Source organism: Thamnophis elegans, chromosome 5 (assembly GCF_009769535.1).
Source record: "Thamnophis elegans isolate rThaEle1 chromosome 5, rThaEle1.pri, whole genome shotgun sequence".
NCBI lineage: Eukaryota > Metazoa > Chordata > Lepidosauria > Squamata > Colubridae > Thamnophis > Thamnophis elegans.
This window is the reverse complement of record NC_045545.1, coordinates 51,568,161-51,588,839: the sequence shown is the minus strand read 5'-3', so window position 1 is coordinate 51,588,839 and position 20,679 is coordinate 51,568,161. Positions and strand designations below refer to the sequence as shown.

Here is a 20,679-nt window from a genome sequence, read left to right as displayed (position 1 = left end):
AACTGTGGCAACATTCCAGTAATATAGTGCTACCTGTCTCCCACAGTCATTTAAAGAAGTGGTTCTTTTGTGTAGCTGTTTAGGACATTCTAGAGCACAGAAAGACAACGCTCCTCTATTTTTAAAACTTTTATTTAAAAAAAGTTTTTAACATAAGAGTGAAGGGAAGAAACAACCCTTTGTAAAATTATATGTTCTGTACCTCTGTATGAAGGCAGGCTGGAGCAGAAAGGATGGTTGTCTTTTTTGGTTACTTGCTGGGCTCCAAAGCCTAAAGGGACTTTAAGGAATTGGAATGATTGTGCTGCACAGTAACCTCTTTCCTAGTTCTGTATGGGCCAGCTGTGCTTTGGAAAAAGACTCAAATAACTTTTGGCAAAAGCTGCAGTGATCATTTATATTCCAAACCAGGAGCCAGTGCGTTCAGATCAGTGTCTGCCAGTCAGTACATTATAGTATAATTTGATGTCCCTGAGCCACTTGCTGAGTGAAAAACACAGCTGGACTTAAAAAGAGCCCATTTTTCAAGCTACAAATAGATCATCAGAGCAATGCTCATTGTTCAAAATAGACTCAAAACCTCTCACAATTCAGTAGTAACTGTTTAGGTTCATCATTCTGCAGGAGATATGCACATTTTTAAACTGTGTTCTATAAACATCCTCTTCTCTCTCTTTTTTTGTTGGGGAAAAGGGTTGTTGGATCATTGTTGCAGTGGGGAAACTACAGTGCTATTTCATTTTCTCTTTTAGTCAAATATATTATCTTTTGGTTTGCTTTCTTCTAAGTTAGTGATTGTTTTAGCAGAACTATTCTGAATATCAAAGCATATATGCGTATATAGCAGACTGTATAACAGGAAACGTTTTACAGCCCCTCAGCACCCCACTTCCTGTTTAACTATCACACATGTGGCAGAGAGAAGGTATTGCTCCAACCAATGAGAATGCTGAAACATAAAAATGTAAACAACTATCAGAGAAAGCTGTTCTGAGTCGATTTAAATTGCCATATCACACCAAGCAACATAGGTTTAATAGCAGCAAAAACATTAGGAAGTTTGAACTTTGAAAAATAAGTTGGAACATAAGAAATGCTGCTCTAAAAAAAAACAATGGAGAACTGTTGACAGTCAACAATAAGGTAGGAAGCTGCTCAGTTTCTTTAACTTGTAAATAACAAAACACTTGAGTGCATGTTCCAAAAATTAGAAACAGTATATTCCTTAAAAAAAAAACAGTACACATTTTTTATATTCGAATCTGACATTGACTGGTCCTAGATGATATGTAATTAGGTTGGAACTAAACTTAGTCATATAGTAGAACCATATGAAATCCATGTGATTTAAATCAGTCATTTTCCATATTAAATCATCAGTAATTTAAATCCATTAAGTTTGGTACGCTCACTCTTAGCTCAGATTAAGTTTAGAGAATTGTATCTTGAATGTATACCAAACTGCTTGTATATACTATTCTCATGCATTTATTGTTGTTCCCTTGTGCATCTGTTTACATGTTCCCTCCTGCATGTAAAATATTTGTGAATATTTTGTGAAATATTTTAGAAAAATAAATCTTCAACAAATATGCATAAGAAATGAAATTATTCATAATAGTATTTACATAAAATGCAGATAATTTGAAAAGGATTAAATGCCCATTTTCATTCTTTTTAAACATCAACATTCTGATTTGTGTATACAGAACACTATTTACCTAAATGTGCATATATACAGTTTAGTATTTTAGCATTTATTTTTGAAAAAAATCAAACTCCTAAATCATGGTGTATAGCTTATTGCTCCTATCTTGGACATATTTTTTCTGATCAAACATTTGTGTTTACTGGGCTGGTGCATAAAGCTGAAAAGAGTTATTGTTTGTAATTTTTCTACATTATTTTGCTGTGAAAGAAGAGTTTTCTTCTTGGGGATAGATATTGATGGAGATTTCTTGTGCCATTAGGAATTGTTGCAAAGAAAAGATAAAGAATCTTATGGTGTGAATTTTTTTAAAAAAATAGCCTGTGTTGTCTTTCTGTCCCAAATAGTTAAATATAATTTCATTATAAACATCTGCAGGGCTTATGGGATTCCCATAATATGGGAGAGTCATGCCTTTCTAGATCATATTTGCCCATTTGTGGTTTTCTGTCTCATCTGTGAAATTCACAACCTTTTATTTGTTATGTTCTGAATTTTTCTCTTTTTAGAAAGTGATAAGAAATCTACCTGCAATTTAATCTTGACCAGGCATCCTGACTTTGAAGAAGTTACTGGCATGCCAGTTTTAAAATTGTTTTTTTTCTTGATAGTTAAGGTCAAAAATTTAAACTTGCTGCCACAACTTTGAGCAGGGTGTGAGATTGTTGATGTCCATTTTACTGTCTTTCAATAACTTCTGTATAATGTTCCAATCAAGCCTCAAATTAAGATGTTACCAACTAGTATGTGAGCTACTGGAAAGATTGTGTGCCTATAGTCTAAGTTAAGAGTAAGAGTTTCATTTCATGCATCAGAAGGCTGTATAGTGTAGAGAGAAAAATATGTTCAAAACATTACAGTTGTATGTGTTAGCCGCCTGAATCTTGGCTGAGTTTTTAAATTAATAATAAATATTATAGCAATAAAATTGCAGGTTCATGTAGAATGCCTACTTAGCAGTAGTTATTAGCACTCTTGGTGAATGATTCCCTTTTCTCAAATTATCTTGAACAATAGTTTGCAGTGTTTTCATATCTTGCATCCAGCTTTAAATAGCCTGCAGCACAGATCTATTTATACAGTTTATACACATATTTACTTGAACTTTCCTTGTTCTATAAGATGTACCCCCCCTCATCAAAAAGAGTACTCATATTCATAACTTTTTATTTTTGAGTAGGCATGTAGTCAAATATAGATCAAATAACATGCATGTTTACAATTGTTTATAGCAGCAGCATGCAGTAATTTGAGGTTCATAGTGAGCACTGAATGGGATTCCAGAGATCGTTCTCCAAAAAAATAGGCAGAGCCAGGATGGACAGATGTAGGACAAAAAATAAATTTTAATTGAATTAATTTATACTAATTAATTAAACATAGCAAATAATATTCATCCCAATGGATTGAATCATTTCCCTTTTGTATCGCATCAAACTTTTTAATTTCTGACCTATAGGGAGCTGTGCTGGACCAAACTGAAGGCTTCCATGAGTCAAATGTGGCCCTAGGCTATTAAATTGTGTGATAGAAAAAAATGTGCGTAGCTCAGGGTTGAACTGGGTGGTCTTGCTGCCCTCTGAAAACAGCCAATCACAGAGAATATCAAGGACCCACAAATTCCGTATGTCTGGATTAAAGAACCAAGCCAAAAAGAGGAACTTCTGAAATAAATACAATCTATTGTATTCTATATTACTGTCTTTGTTTTAAAAAATTTCTCTCAGGATCCCAAAATGGTGTTTGTTTGTATGGGTTATATTTATCAATATTGTATTGCATTAAATATTGAAATCGAAGTATTCACTGCTACTGTGGATTCTCACAATTGTTTGATGGGATTTCAACATAGGCTGGCAAATTTGAATTTTGAGTACCCTTGATTGGGTCTCGGGGGACCCTCTGGACTCCAAGGAGAGATTTTAAGAAACACTGATTTCTTTTGCCAGGTAATATGTAATAGGTTGCCACAGCAAGTGTATTTGAAAAAGATAGCTTACTCTATGGTGTTGTTTTTTTATTTTTATACTGGAATTCTTCATGAAAAAATCCAAAAGGATTTACAAAAGAATAATAAAATATCTCTTCAAGAAAACAATAAAACTAACAGTGTCAGTGAAGATAATACAGAAAAAGCAAGGCATAATTCATTTTTAAAAAGCAGTCTAGAGGTTGTCCTGAAGCACATGTTACTCTAGAATTGCCTTGGGTGAACAGGCTTGATTTCAGCTGTTCAAACAAAACAATGTGTAGACAACAGTTACACATTTCCTAATTTATTATTAAATAATTTGTATTCTATCAGGGGCTTTCAGCAGTTTACAGCAACAAAAATGCCAAATAAAATTATATTATTATAAAATCATTGTAACAATTCCACAAAAACAATAAAAAGAAAATCCAGTGATAAAACCATATTAAATCCCAATGGCTCTAGAAGACAGAATAATTTGTACAGCCTTCCTGAATGGACAGCAGGTTAGGGCTCCCTGCTCTGGAGGAAGTTTCCAAAGGATGGGCACCAGCTGAGACCTTCCTCCTGAGAAAGCCCTACCTTTGTCATGAATGGGATTACTAGCAGGGCCTCCCCAGAAGATATTTAAAGCTCTGGTAAGATAGCTTTGAGGGGGGTGGTCTTTAAATATTTGGACTTTAAGCTGGTTTTCGAACATCTGTAAATTTGAAAGCACAAAAAAATGCTATTGGCTTGTTTCCAGATGAGTCATTTACTGTAAGGAGAGTCCCAAATGATGATGTCTGCCAATATAATCTCCCACTATTTGTCCTATTGGTTTTTTTTTTCTATAGACAATCTTCAATGAAGAAACTGCAGATGGGAAGGAAGAAAAATTGTTCACTGCTTGGTGAACAATCAGTATGCACTGTCCCTGGGTAGGCAGGTAATTGGGGAAAAATACATGTGATAAAATATGTAACAATATAAAATTAGAATTTTATAATGTTTAGGGAGGGAAATACTGTAGACTTTTTGGTTAAAATGGGGGGTTGGGTTAAAAAGAAAACATGCTAACATCAGAGGGTCTCCTCCCCATCATATCATGAGGGAGGAAAATTCCCAAAACACAATGCTTAAGGAGAGAAATGATTTGCCTGACCAGATAAAAAAATGGCAACCTGAGCAGTTCCCTAGAAATCAGAAATAATAATACAGAGAGGCTCCTATTATTTTCATCAGCGGAGGAAAACAACCTAGAGGATTTCTCTGTCAGCCTTTTAAAACGACTACATTAAATTATTAGGTAAAATCAATTATGAAACTAAAGAAAAGCACGTTCAGAGAAAATCTACAGTTTAGTCAGTAATAATAAGATTAATAGCAATCCAGCTGGTTCTTAAAATATTAAAATGTAAATTCAGACCAATAATGAATTAATGCAAACATGTTTTAAGGTATTTGTGCAGTTTTATGTGCATTTTTATTGGTAGCTTATAGTTGAAAATATGAATTTTGCTCACTGTAAGCAATCAAAATTCAACTCTTCCAGAAAAATGGGGTGGGAAAAGGGAACATTTCCTATTTCAGAGTGGAGAAATGGAGAAAAGAAGGGGATGGGTATGGGGACAGAACCCACTCGTGCTAAAGGATTTGTGTTACCTCTTGGATTTGAGAATATAACATTAAACCAGCTAACCTGCCTATAGTTTGGTTCCAAGTGAATACATAGAGCAGAGTAAAATGCACATGCAGTACTGAATTGGGAGTCAGCTTAGAGAAATATAAAGAATCGTGTAATAGTGTTTGTGAATTAGAACGGAAACACCATTGCTTTTTGGATTGCTATTAAAAAGTAAGCTAAAAAAGGAGAGCAGTTATTCTTAGGGAAGGTTTATCTTTTGTACCCATAACAAATATTTACCACTAGAGGGAAGTCGTGAAACAGCAAAGTGTTCCTCTGTTCATATTTTGATTCCATCAAGTACAGGCTTCAAAGGCTTCTTTCATTTGTAACTGAAAACGGTTTATAAAACTGTATATAAATTAGCTAACAAGATCAAGTTAATAGTTTGTATGCACATGCAAAACAAGAGACTATAGTCTTACATAACTCATGAGTACTAAATACCTAATATCATAAAATGCTTAGTGAACAATTGTGCATCCCAAAGAGCAAAATACAGCAAAGGCAGATGTAAAACAAATACAGAAGTTTCCAGTGAGTAACAACAAAACAGAATGGCCTCAGTGTGTAGCACAAATGAAAGTCTAAAGTGTTACAGTTATACCCTTTTATGGTATTTAAATCCCATAAAGTTTCCTAGTTTATTCTTAGTAACTTCAGTCTTACTGCTATTCACATCATTCTGCTTTGGGGTTTTTTTTGTCTTATGTGAGAGTATTCTACAATACCATAATTTCTCATATCTCTATGCTGTGCTCATACCACATATACAGCAGAGGTGGGTTCCTACCAGTTCTCACCAGTTTGGTAGAACCAGTTCGTCAAATCTACCGAACCAGTTAGAAGAGGTTCCACCAGTGGACCCGGAAAGTAGGCCACACCTACAGAAGAGGTTCCAAAATTTTTTGAAACCCACCACTGACACACATACACACACACACACAGACTCACACAGAGAGAGAAAGAGAAAAAAAGGAAGAAAGAAATAAATAAAAAAGAAAAGAGAAAGAAAAAGTGAGAGAGAGATGAAAGAAGAAAAGGAAAAAGGGACAGAGACAAAAGGAAGGAGAGAGAGAGAGAGAGAGAGAGAGAGAAAACACATGGCTGGCAAGCCACTCCCACCAGGTCACATGGCCGGCAAGCCACTTCCACAATGGAGGCCACACCCACAGAGTAGGTTCGAAAAATTTTTGAAACTCACCACTGATATACAGGTACAGAGTCGTCAAAAAGGCCAAGATGACATCTGCACTGATGCAATGGAAGCCTTGTCCTTTTTTCATATGTGTGTGGCACATGCAGTACATCTAAAAATGGAGCAGAGCTTTGATTGCACCACACGCAGGCACCCTTCTTCCTACACATTTCTTTCAAAATGGCACGTCTTCCTGATTCTATAACAAGTCTGTCATATTAATTGAGATCTTCATTCCACAGCTGCAGAAATTCACCCAGTAACTTCTAAAGTCTCTAATGTGTTTCATAATCAGACAATGACAAGTTGGGATGTGTTGGAAGTAAATGTACACAGTGATACTATGATAGATTACATATGTTGATACCAGGGGTGGGTTTCTCGCCCCGTTCCAACCGGTTCGGTTGGAACGAGGCCGGCGGTGTCCTCGCGCATGCGTGCGACGCGCGCGTATGCGTACTAGCATCTGTGCGATGCTCCAGCTGCTCCTGGAGGATCGCGCAGGCGCTGTATGCGTCCTGCGCATGCGTAGAAGTGCAGAATTCGGCAAGACCGGGTAAGGAGCGGGCGTGGGGGGGGGGGCCTTCGCCGTTCCCGGAAGTTACTTACTTCCGGGTTCGGCGACCAACCGGATTGCAGGGACCGCCGCAAACCGGTTGAAACCCACCCCTGGTTGATACACAAAGAAAAGTAACGAAGTTGCCTGCATGTTATCCTCAGCCTATAGCTGAACACTTTAAAGCTATGTTCTGATTTCAAAATAGAGGTTTCTCTCTTATTCTAACACCCTCCCCGCCCCCCGTGTATACTATGTGGCATCCTTCATTCACTATGTGTTTGCTTCACTTCCTCTTGGCTATTTTACTCAGCTGTAGGAGCAGTGGTGGTATTCAGCAGGTTCTGACCAGTTCTGGTTCAGTACGGTAGCGGAAATTTTTTGAAATTTTGAAATTCTGACTGGCCTGCCCCCCCCCCCCCAAGCTAATCAGGAGGAAATGGGGATTTTGCAGTATCCTTCTCCTGCTACACCACCAAGTCATGCCACGCCCACCAAGCCATGCCCACAGAACCGGTAGTAAAAAAAAAAAAATGAATCTCACTATTGTGTAGGAGGTGACTGTCACTGTCCTCGAGGGCCAGACCATTGTGGCATTGGCTGCAGGAGACTAAGCAATGGGCTTTTACCTGCAAATTGCCTGGCTGATACTTTGCATAGTGCCTACCAGTTTAAGCAGGATCCTTATTGACACAAGCTAAGCCCTCTTTGGAAAGAGAGCCATCCTACACCACAAGAAGACTGATTAGACTATTATATTTGGGCCATTCAAAACTTGCAATTCTGAAGTTTGCCCCAGCACACCTATTCTCCATATCTGTCCTTGGGTACTTCCAGGTGGACAGAGATCCCTTGCTATTGACCAAGTTTTCAATTAGCCTTCTTCATTCCTAGGCTTCAGGCAGTCCTATACTTCTTAAGTATGAGTCTCCAAGGAAGGTAATCCACGAGATGCTAACAGAATGGCACACTCCATTGACATTCACTGGGATGACTCCTCCAATGCTCTCAATAATTCTTGCAACCCCTCCCTCATATCTACAACTAGCTGGGCTACTTTTGACCATGATTTTCAGAAGAGTACTATACATTTTTCCAAAATTGCTCAGTTGACAAATTAAATCAAATGATGGTGAAATTTTCTATATGTCAAGTCAGTGTAATGGCACTGCACATGCAATGATCCAATTTAGATATTAGATTAAAATTTACACACCAAAATTGCTTTGGAGTAATGATAGAGTCAATAGACTGCCATAGAAAGGCATGTGATCGGCAGTGAAAGGGTGGCTTCATTTCCCTGTCAAAAAGTTTGAGTTTTGGAGGTTAGAAACAGCAGTGAATTCATAGCAATAGCAATAGCAGTTAGACTTATATACCGCTTCAGAGGGCTTTCAGCCCTCTCTAAGCAGTTTACAGAGTCAGCATATTGCCCCCAACAATCCGGGTCCTCATTTTACCCACCTCGGAAGGATGGAAGGCTGAGTCAACCCTGAGCCGGTGAGATTTGAACAGCCGAACTGCAGAACTGCAGTCAGCTGAAGTAGCCTGCAGTGCTGCATTTAACCACTGCGCCACCTCGGCAACCTAACATCCTCTTCATGCAATTTATCATTTACAAAATTCAAAAATAATGATATTTTTGAAGTTATCAGAGTGTAGCAAATAAAAAAAAAAGATACTGGGGTTTGAAAAACTAAATTGGTTAACTACTGCCCAGTTATGGCTTCAGAACACTTTTGCTCTCTTTCATCTGGAGGTATGGGGACCTGGCAGTTTCTCCTTGACAGGAGTTCTGGTCTTGTTCTGCTGCCTGCCTCCTGAAGTTTCCCCCTTCTTGCCCGATCCTGCACTGGCAAGTGAATGGATGAGGTTTTTTAGCTACGTTTCCCGTAATCCCCCCTTTTTTTCTCACAAAGAAATGCACTGAGGAAATAAAGTGCAGTGAGGGTAAGGCTGGTGCTCCTATTTTCCATAGTCTCTATGACAGGGGTGGGTTCCTCCCGGTTCGCACCAGTTCGCACGAACCGGATCGTTGGTGAACCCGGAAGTAATTAACTTCCGGAACGCCGGTACCACTCCTGGCCCCTGTCGCTGGGTGCCTGCAGGGTTTTTCTTTTTAAAAAACGCCTCTCCAGATGATCTTGAAAACCTGCAAGGTTGCTTTGGAAAGGGACAGATGGGCAGCATTTCCCCCCGCCCCCCTCCCTGGGAGCCTGCAGCCTTAAAGCAAGCCTTTGCACAGTAAAGAAAATCTCACGAGTGAGAGAAGTTCTTAATTGCCTTTACTGTGCAAGTTGCGGAAGCTTCCGAGGCTGCAGGCAACCAGGGATGGGGTGGGGGAATGCTGCCTGTCTTCCCCCTCCCAAAGCAACCTCTTCCAAAGCAACCTCTTCCAAAGCAACCTTGCAGGTTTTCAAGATCATCCGGAGAGGCGTTTTTTAAAAAGAAAATCCTGAAAAGGATTTGGAGAGATGGGCAGCTGGTCTTTTGGGGGGGGGGAATCCCCAGAACCAGGAGCGCAACCCGCTGGCTCCTCTGAGTGCAGCCCATTCCTGCTCCCAAGAAGACCGTTTTCTTTTTAAAAGCGCCTCTGCAGAAGCTTCTCTGCGGAAGCTTCCGAGGCTACAGGCAACCAGGGATGGGGTGGGGGAATGCTGCCTCGCAGGTTTTCAAGATCGTCTGCAGAGGCGTTTTTTAAAACAAAACGGTGTTCTTGGGAGGGGGAATGGGCTGCACTCAGAGGAGCCGGTGCTTGGGGCACCTTGAAACAACGCATCCCCGCCACCTCGTTCTACTCAGCAAGCGGGGACATCCCGTCTGTGCCTGCTTCTGCTGCCGCCACCTCCACTCCCAAACGCAACTGTCAGCTGTGAGCAGGTGCCTGAAGCTGCTGCTTGCAGTCATTTACGGCTGCAGATAGATTGTGCCTGTAGCAGGAAGCTCTTCGCCCTGTGAGAGCTCCTCTCCTGCACTCCTAGTTTGATAACATCATCAGTGCTAGAAGGGAGTGGGGTTGGGGGGGAAGAAAGAGAAAGGACAAAAAGGAGAAAGAGAGGGAGAAAGAGGAGGTGGGGGATAGTCGGATCCTTGCTGCTTTCTGAGCTTGGTGGTTTTCTTACAGGCATTTCATTACCAAACTAGGTAACATCATCAGTGCTAGAAGTGGGGTTGAGGGGGAAGGAGGAGAAAGTTAGGACAAAAAAGAAAAAGATAAGGAGGGAGAGGATTGTGGGGTCCTTTGGTGTTCTCTGAACGTGGTAGTTTTTAATTATTTTAGGGAATTTTTATTTATTTATTGTTTATAGAATGTTTATTACAAGAAATGTTATTCCTTTTTGCAAATGTTTTATTTGTGATGCAATATGTTGCTTTTAAGTGTTCAGACCAGGTTTATGTGTCTCAAAGTGGCTGCTTTTCTATGGGCAGGCCAGGTTTCTTGCAAGGCAGTGTGTTTCACCCTCCCTGTGGTTGATGGTTCTGTGAGCGCCTGTCCTTTATAATTTTTCACATTGCCTTGATGGTTTTTATTCCAGTGACTTTGTCTTTCCTGTCCTTAGGCTTAGGAAAAAAAAAACTGGTTTCATTGGCAGTCTTTTGGGGGGGGAGATTCTTATTTTTTTGGTGTTTTCCTAGCACTGTCATAGTTTGTGGGTGTGTGGGTGTGTGGGTGTGTAATGTCCCGCAGTTATCTACGCATTAATAATGATCTAGTAATATTAATAATATCTAGTAATTAGTAATATCTAGTAATAACATCATCTTGGCCACTCCCACCAGGTCACATGGGTGGCAGGCCACTCCCATCCGGTCACATGGGTGGCAAGCCACTCCCATCCGGTCACATGGGCAGCAAGCCACTCCCACAAAGGAGGCCACGCCCACAGAGTAGGTTCAAACAATTTTTGAAACCCATCCCTGCTCTATGACCATCTAGATACCCTTTGCTTCTGACCCCCCCCCCCCCTTTCTCCTTTTTTCAGTCCCCAAAGAACAACTGTGAGAACCCTGCATAATGTTGCATGTGGGAGAACCAAGTTAGAAGGATGGACTTTGTGCAAGTGGCCTTGGAAGTAGGACTGTAGTTGTCTCTTTCTGCTATTGGATCCGTTTAGAGAATTCAATGGGCATCTTTATTTAAAAACCAAAGCAAATTTTGCTGGAGTGAGGAAAGGAAGGAAGTATTCTCTGCATCATCAGATGAAATGCTGGGTAGGGAGCTAGCTTCCCTGCAGTGCTCTTGCATTGCCGTGAAAGCTTTGCAAATAATAAAGTGCTGCAAGGCTACAGCAGGAGCTGCTTTGCTGCCACAATCTGTATTGGCATGTCTTTCTTTCTCAAAAAAGGGTCACTTATCTTTGCATTTTACCACATTTGGGTTTCTCACAATGATCTTCAGCAAATCTACGACAAAGCATTCAGGAAACCGCAGAAAGGGTGGAGCACCAGCAGGGCGTGTGTTCTTTGTTGGGAGGGGGGAATCCTCCTTCCCAATGGGCACAGCATGCAACCGAAGTCTGTTCCACTAAGGCAAAAGAAAAAAGAGACTTGGGTGCTTCCAAATGAGTGTTTAGCCTGAAATGGACCCCTACCGTACTTGGCTTCTTGGAGACTCCAGATAACATCACTGTTGCTAACCAGTTTTATTCCAGTGCAGAGTGCGACGGAGACTTTATAAGGCTGTCTTGGATGCATAGTTCTTTTTGCCCTGTCCTATCCTTTTAAATGGCTCTTTGCCCGCTTCTTGCTCTCTTGCATGGGGCCACTGCATACTTGAATTCCCCTTCATCAGTGTCTATTTCTGGATCTCAGTAAATATTTTATTAATTAAATTCTTCCTTGGAGGCACTCTGGTTTCTCCTCACTTTTGTTTAATTCTGTTTTTAGAAGTGCAATTTTACAGTTGCAGGAATGACAAGCAATAAGAAGTAATTTTAACAGCAAAACAAAACCATGGTGTTCTGTTTCTGCTAGATCAGGAATGAATTAATTAGATGCATTTGATGCATGTTGATCCTGAAGGAAACTCCTGAATGGGGCTTACTCTGAAAGGTCAGCTGAACCCAAAGGAGAGCTTACTCTTCACTCCCAAATTAATATGTTTAGCATTTCAACCTTTGCACCAGTCCATAAATATGACACCTATTACGAGTGAACGAAAGGAAGCAATAGTTAGATTACTTAGATACAAGACAGAAGTAAGGAGAAGCTACTGGGAAATTGATATAAGGAGAAATGGTTGTTTCCATATATTTTTGAATAAGAAAATTACTCATTTATAAGAAAAAATGCTGTATTTTTATCAGGAAAATAAATGTTACATGGAACCATTACTTTAATTGCACTTCCAGAAGATTATAGAAAAGCAACATTTTTGACATCAGCCACGAATCTAATGAAAAATTAATATTGAATAAAAATGTAGTGATCGTTCAGTCTTGCTAATCATAGATGTCTGTAACAAACTACAGTGATAAAAAATGACAAAATAAATATATCAAGACCTCCACAATACAAATCTCATCTTTTTTTTCTTTTTTTTTTTTTTTGCACTTGGGCTGCAATTCAGTAGGCAATTATGTAAGGGACAGCTTGTGTTACAATTTCATAATGCATGTTTTGTCACTTGCCCCTCCTGCTTTTGCTACTAACCTTCTTCATTAAATACTGAGGCTGGAAAATTCTTTATTTTGTCGATGAAAAAAAAAGTGCTGTTAACTTGCCATTAGACAGATATAAATGAATTATATCTAAACTTGTGGTTTTAAAGTTAGCCTTCATATTTCGATGGTATAATGCAAATTGTTTTCAAAGACTCTGATCTCCTAACGTTCATTTGGGTTGAAAAGCTATATTTGAGTCAGAATAAGTTTGTCTTCTCTGCTTAGCACTTTGCTGAAACTAGAATCTCGTGTTAGGTCTTTTCCACTCAAACTCTTTTTAATAGAAGATGAATCTAAAAACTTTACCACACAGCTGAGCCCCTATGGTAAAACATTGGAGGTGTGAACAATCTCCTTTCAATGCTCTTCTAAGTTAAGACACAACAGCTCTACCATCACCTATCTTCTAGAAAGCAGGCAAGCTGATGTCCTCTCCCCTTAGGCTAGTGTGTGGCAGAGATAGACTTCTTAGAACCCATGTTGTTTTCTGGCAAATTAAAAGGAAAATATTAATAAATTCCATAGTGATGTTTTCTGGCATTATAGTATTAAAATGTATGTCTAGGAAAATCAGCCATTCTTTTCCCTTCCTTCTTTATGGGACAATAGAGCAATCTCATAAGGGATAAATAGAAGCAAATTTTGTTTTAAAAATAACAGGGTAAAAATCATGTTTAACTTTGAATATTACAGTGCAAAGATGTTTACTGACAAAAGACATCAAAGTATAAAGTTATTCAAATGTCCGACAGTAACATAAAGGGATCTCCAATAGAAAAACAGTCTAAATTGCAAAAAATGCAGAAATATTCAGCTTATATAGAAACAATATCAGCGGCATGAACTTACTATAAAAAATACACTTAGTAAAAATAAAAGTAAGTTTACAGAATTCTATTAAACTTCCTGTTTCCTAGGATGACTCGATACCTGATGCTATAGTCCCTTTCTGACATTCATGGACCTTCCCAGGTTCTTGTTGATTGCATCCGTCTACAAAATTCTCTGAACTCAGCATTCAACTTTTTGCTTCTTTCTTTTTTCAAAGAATTATTTGCAGTTTTCAGAAGAACAAATGATCTTCCTGAAGAAAGGAGGGAAGGATCTCTCCTTTTGCTACATGTAAAGTGATCTTCTTTCCTTGGGAAGATCCTGTTTGAAATAAATGCGTATTCTGTTTCTGGGAAGTAACTGTCTTTTTTATGAAGGCCAGGTGGCATTCGATCAACTTCAGTTTGAAAAATGTGTGCTTTACTCCTAAATTATACTTTTTCTTCCATATAATAAAGGTCTATAATGGGTTACTACAGAAGATGAAAAAAAAATCATGCAAAGAAGCAAAGTTGTTTCCTTTTTGACATAATTTACAGTCCCAAGAATGAATCCTTAGGCTTTGTTTGTTTTATAAAATTGCATCTGGTGTATATCATCTGCTAAATCAAGTGACAATATAGATTTATAATAGATGATAAACAAACTGTTTTCTTTCATAGTCAAATGAAATCAGAGAGACAGAGGATTTTATTTATCATAACTGTTGGGAGACAACTCTGCTGAGCATTATTCCTACATGAAATTCCTGGCTTCTCTTAATGATAACTTACTAATTTTGCAGAGAGAGAATGGGCTTCCTTTCACTGGATATGTTAAGCAGAAAATAGATAGCCTAGGTGGGTTGCTTTAATATCGATTCCTGCACTAAGCATGGAATTAGTTTTGATGGCTTAAAGCAGGGGTGTTAAACTCAAGGCTCGGGGGATCCATCCTGCAGAATGCTTAGATCTGGCCCACAGGGCCAACCTGGAAACAGTGAAGGACCAGCCCACAGTGTCTCTGCCAGTAAAAATGGAGCTTGGATGGGCCATATGTGGCCCTCCCCAGCTCCGTTTTCACTGGCAAAGGGTTGCTGGAGGCATCACAGCCAAAAATGTCTGTAGACATTAGAATGTTTGAGTGTGAGTTAAAGGCAAGCAGACTTACAAAGCAATTACCATGGGAGGTAAAGCCAATCACATTTGGCAAGAGATAAACACTGGGATGCAGTCATTCACCACTTTGTTTTCTAAGAATGCTTTGGTAATGCATCTGGAGCCCAAAATATTTATTGGAAATTACTTGTTATGTTTGAGACAGGTGTTTTCCTGTCTACTAGCTTGAAGTTTGTTTATTTAATTAAAAAAATCTAAAGAAATAAAAATGGCTAAGCAAGGAACTTGTTAGGCACCAAGAATATGGTGGAGCTACTGATGCTGCCAGACATCACACCGTTTATTGAAGAGTTATGACATATTCAATTAGTTAGAGGAATTAGTTAGATTCTTCCTTGGTTTGCCACAGTAAGTCCTTGGCATGTTGTATTTATAAGGTTTTGAAGACCACTTTGGAGCCTTTTCTGGTTGGTGTAAACATCTTTAAAGTGTTACTTTTCAACAAATGACAGAGGCAGGAGAGCTTGTTTTTCAAATTTCAAATTGAATTTGAGAGCTTTTCCTTACCAGAGAACTCTTGTACTGAAATAAGATAATAATAGGGTGACCTAACTTTGCTTGTTACCCTGAATAGTTAATGGCATATGCCAAGAGTCTCCAACCTTAGCAACTTTAAGAATTATGGACTTCAATTCCCAGAATTCTTCAGCCAGGGAGTTGAGTCCACAAGTCTTAAAGTTGCCAAGTTTGGAAACCCCAGCATATACTGTTGACACTGGTTAGCAAGAAAAGAGAAAATACCTGATGACATCATTGATGAACAGCCAATAGTGAATATTTGCTGTCTTCCCACCTAAAATAAAAACTTTCCCAGGGAATTTACCAATGACAGATCAATACTGGTTTAGAAGTGTAGATGAGAAATTGTGCAATGAAGTTTGCAGAGCTCATTTTTCTTAAGCAAGAATTACACTGTAGTACGGAAAATATTGGCGTAAGATTGTTTAAATCTTGGACTAGCAATCAAATACAATACAAGGAATAGCCTTTTTTTGCCAAGATGTCCAGATGCCAATGTGAATGGCAAGAGATGACAGTCAGAAAATATTTAGGACTTATGGATGCAGGGAGGAAAGAGAGAAAGTTGTGGATTAATATTACGAACCAATATAACTGTTCCTTGGAAGGGCAGTATGCACAGTCATTTGCAATAAAAGAATAAAAGGACAACAATAGGCAAATATAGGAACACATCACAGCAGTCACATTCCCGCCCTTTTAGGAGCCATACAGTCAGTTGAAAGGGTGAAAATAGTTGCCGATAAAGCCTTGTGAAGCCCAGCTGTCAAGACAGCAGCCTGCGAGCCACCCTGGGGATCAGCACCAGCTGGGAGACTAAGACAAGCTTCATTGACATTTGTCTGTTTACCCTCACCACTCTGGGGACTGTGTGGTAAATGTATCTCATCCTTCTTTTCTTTGTGCCTCCCCCTTTATATCATCTGCTCTTCCTCTCTGGGTCTATATTTGTCTCCTTAAATCTTGTTAGCAGGTCTCTGAAAAGGCCGTGTTTCTTTCTGTTGAATTTTAAATACTCATCTCAGTGGCCAGTTTTATGGCCATCTTTGGTACTTTGTATAAAAGGATTCCTAACTTCACACACTGTTGTTGGTTGCTTTTTTAAAAATGAGTTTCAATTATTAAAACTAGGAATGAATGAACACACACTCATACACACACATACACACTTCTTATTTATATTTGCACAGTCATGAAAGCCAGCTGGATGACTTTGGGTCAGCCACTCTCCCTCTACCCAACTCAACCTAATTTCACGGGGTTGTTGTTTGGGGTAAAAATAGGAAGAAAGAGTATTGTGTAAGTTTGCCACATTTTTTTTCATGAAGAAACCTAGCATTGTGTGTACACACAAAATAATACTGTAGTCAATAGGTGCTAGTGATGCTTATACAACTGTATTCAGGATAGGTCACAATAGCCCAGTTAGATGAAGAAACAATAACATTTTCTTAGTAACAATAGAGTTTCAATGTGAATAACAAGGGAAATACAGTATATGAAATAGTTCTGGGTTTTGAATAGTTAGTGAAGTAGAAATGCACAGTTTTAATTATAAGCTTATCTTTATAATATTTTTTTCAAAAACTACTCATGTTTTTATTATATCAGCTGTCTTGGAACACAAAAACCATCTGCACAGTAAGCCAACCTGAATGCGTCAAAGTTTATCTGACAAATGCCAAAGTGAACTCCAGGATTCATATCAGCACATATCAAGACCCCAAGCTACAAAGAGCTTTATGGGAAATTGAAAGCAATGCAAACGAAAATGTATATAAAAAAAATGCATATAAAGATATTCCCGGTTAAAATACACACAGCCATATTTAATCCCATAATTGATGGAAATAGTAATTCAGTCAGATTCTTCTAATATGGATTGCTGTTGCCAAATTATCTGCTGGTAATAGCTAGAATATCATTTTAAAATGTTAATAGGCATTTTGGGCCACAAGTACCTTTCCATTTGATAAAGAGCTAATAGGAGCATCTGAAGGTTACAAATTGAGTTCTTTGAGGGAGAAGTGTTGCTTCCCCGAGAACAGATTGTAGACATCAGTTTATTCTTATCTGTCCAAATGGTACATACTCTGCAACCCAGTATCAAAAATACAAGGAGCATGCATAACAGAGAACCTGGCCAGTGGAAGTTGAGAATGTTAGTAAAAAATTGAAAAACAATACTATATGTGACTCCATTAAGGTATTATCATCCAGTCCAGTCCAGGTTTTGCAAATTGTCTTTCTTTGGTTCCATGAACATTTGATTAAGAGCAAAAAAATAAAGCTCACTCAAACTCAGTCAATTTACTCTCTAGTACTTTGCTTCTTAATGAGCGGTCTAGGCTCTGCTTGAACAATTTTGATCTACCTCTTTAGCCAGGACAAAAGTAAGCTGATATAAAATTTGTCATTCTGTACAAAACCCTATTCTTCCACTATTCCATTATTCTGAGGAACAATGCACTTTCGTTACTAGGCCAGTGAGGAACAAGTTAAGTGATTTCACTGACGAGTTCTCCTGGCTTCATTTCTCACCACGTATTACTTGCCAGCAGAAAAAGCACCATTAATTTTTCCTACTATATGAGTTAGGCAAAGCTCGGCTAGTCATGGCAGATGCTGGAGATGCTATGGTTAGCCATCTGACAATTTGCCCAATAACTGGTAGATGTACAATTGCATGCCTGTGATCTCATAGGCTAAAGAGTGCTAACAGCCAGCTCACAGGCATGGAAAGAGAGAGGTGGAGTGAAATGAGAGAGTGATGAAAGGGGTCCATTCTTGACTAGTGCTGCAAGTCAATGGCATTGCTGATTGATGGTAAACATAGTTTTACTTTGTTGACCAGCAGTTTCCAGAAGTTACCAAAGGAGGGCCATGGAATCAGAATAGAACAAGACTATGGTGATTTCCCCTCTTAAAAACAGTAAAAGCTATACTCACACAATGCCTTTTGTTGGCAGAAGCAATGATAAGAATAAACGCAAGAACAACCTCTAATGCACACAATGGTGAAAGAATCCACAACTGGCAGAATGCCTTCTTTTCCCAGATTTAAATCAACCTTCTTTGCAGCATACGAGTAGTGCACTCTTAAAAAGAAGGTTCCTAGTATTCTTTGTTTTAAAACAATGTTTCATTATTCTAATGTCATGTTGAAAAAAAAATCTAATGCCAAAGCCTTGGGAAGGGGCACTCTTTTGTGGGTGGATGCCACTGCTGAATCCAGTTTTTCTGCAGTCCAGTCCAAAGTGACCAGGTAAGTTGGGGTCCAGAAATGGGACATGTCCACAATAGCCTAACATAATCAGAAGAAGCTGAGCCAGGACAGATCAGACTATACTACATCAGCACTCACATCATTAATGAAGCATGGGAGATTTATATATGGCCAACTTGATGTTGGGGGAAGAAGAAAACGCTACTTTAAAATTGGAACAGCTATAAACAAATTTCAATGGCCTTGGCTCTGGGTTCAGGATGACACAGGAGTCATGTCATGAAGATATGAAACGGCAGCAGCATGGCAACATAGCTGCACAAGAAGCTGGCTCCAGGCCAAAGCAGCTGAACAGGAGCGTGCAGAGGCGAGATGAAAGCCTGGTAAGATCTATTAACCCACAGTTATAAATCAGAATTTGGAAAAGCAAAGAACCTTGAGAGCATAAATAATATTGATGGACAGATCGGGATTTTTGCAAAAAGAAAGAAGGGGAAAATGGAGGGTTGAATCACTAGCCCCAAAGAGAGCCATTTGCTTGAAATAATTTGGACAGAAAGGAGAAAGAAGAAAAGTGACAAACCCACTTAAACACAACCCACTTAAACACAAACTCTAAATTTGGTTTTGGACTTGAAATGATTGTGTTTTTAAAAGCATCTGGGAGCATGAAGATTTGCTTTGTCTGAGTGTCTTTTAACTAACATATCTTAAGCAACTCCAATTAATGAGAACTGGAATGCAATAAGGGATCAAGAAAAAAGCACCATCTCCTTGCTGACAACTGATAACCTAATCTTGACTGTGTGGGAAATTTTAATTAACCAACTGCCATAAATCAGAACTTAGAAAAGTAGGAGGGAAGAGAAACATACCCGAATTTGGCTATAGCTTCTCTTCCGTTTTCACAGTAGTTGAATTAACTAAATTTAAGGTGGACCAGAATTTCAAAATAAGATTGGTATAATTAACTGCAATTTTGGAACTGGACATTAAGGAAGAACAAAAGACCAAGATGGTTCCCGTTGTTCTTTCCCACAGCAGCTGAAGTAGATAAATTTAAGGTGGATCAGAACTCTGAAATAAGAATTGTATAACTAACTGTAACTTTGGGACTGGACATTATGGAAAGGTGAGAATTTGAAGAACTATGTGAAATTATTAAAAATATGCATAAATCATTAAAATCAAGGCTAAATAGAATTCTGAATTCAGAGAAGCAGATATTTAAGGAAAAAGGGAAGGAAGTTGGGGGGGGGGGGAGACAATGAAGGGGTAGAAACAGTGGGAAATAAAAAGCAGACAAAAAACTCCATAGGGCTTGGCTTAGGTTTGGGGGAAATTGTAAAGGGGAGATCTGTCCCAACAAAAGGGAAATAGACAGAAGATGTTTTGGAGGTTGACAGTGGCATAAGGAAAATTGAAATGGGAAGTTATGCCCCAACAAAGGGAAATATAAAAGCTCTTTTTGACGGAGGTTTGGGGAAAATTGAAGAGGGTGGACATGTCAAAACAAAGAAAAGGGAGAATGTAAAATTACCGGTATCCTCCTTTTTGGGTTATTGTTGTTTTGGCTACCTTAAACTAAGACAGTTCTCCTCCCATATTGCAATTTCAGGTTGTTTTTGAGGTGAATTCATCTTGTGGGGTTTGTCTTTCAATGAGATTAGCTATTTTGTCCCCATTTTCATTTATTCATCTGTAACAAAACAAAAAACAAACTAATAGGGCCTCCATTCTTATAACTAAGCAAGATTCTTCAGTTTGTGCCTCACCTGTGAACAACTGCCACTGCCTCTGAGCTCAGTTTCTTTTCCTCTTTGAATAAATGAGGTCTCCTCATCTGGCATTGGCAGTTGAAGTAGGTTTGTTGATATAATCATAAGAAAAATGCATCTTAGCTAAAAGGGTCAGACACCTGTTCTATTTGAGACAGTGCACTTACTTCCATTGAATCAAACACTTGTAAATAAATACCAAAGAAAAGCCACATCTGGCACAGGAGGCATCTGGACAGAAATAGCAGCCCATTTTTTGTTTGCCTGCCTGTTTTTCTTATTTTGTTTTATTTGTGGGCAGAAGTAAGACATAGGAGCTTCTGTAGATCAGATTGTACTACAGCCAAACATTTGGCACAGTAGAATTGTCTTAGGGTAGATAGAGAAAACAACTGACAAAAACAA

At 38.8% G+C, this 20,679-nt stretch overlaps 1 protein-coding gene across 1 annotated transcript in view; it reads left to right on the top strand.

The window, feature by feature from the left end:
• The first annotated feature begins 1,005 nt into the window (after positions 1-1,005).
• The window catches only part of CCND3 (cyclin D3), a 78,574-nt gene continuing 58,900 nt past the window's right edge, over positions 1,006-20,679 (top strand). Inside the window, exon 1 of the mRNA XM_032218020.1 lies at positions 1,006-1,143. The gene's annotated coding sequence lies outside the window, so the exon portion shown is untranslated. The remainder of the gene's footprint in view (positions 1,144-20,679) is intronic.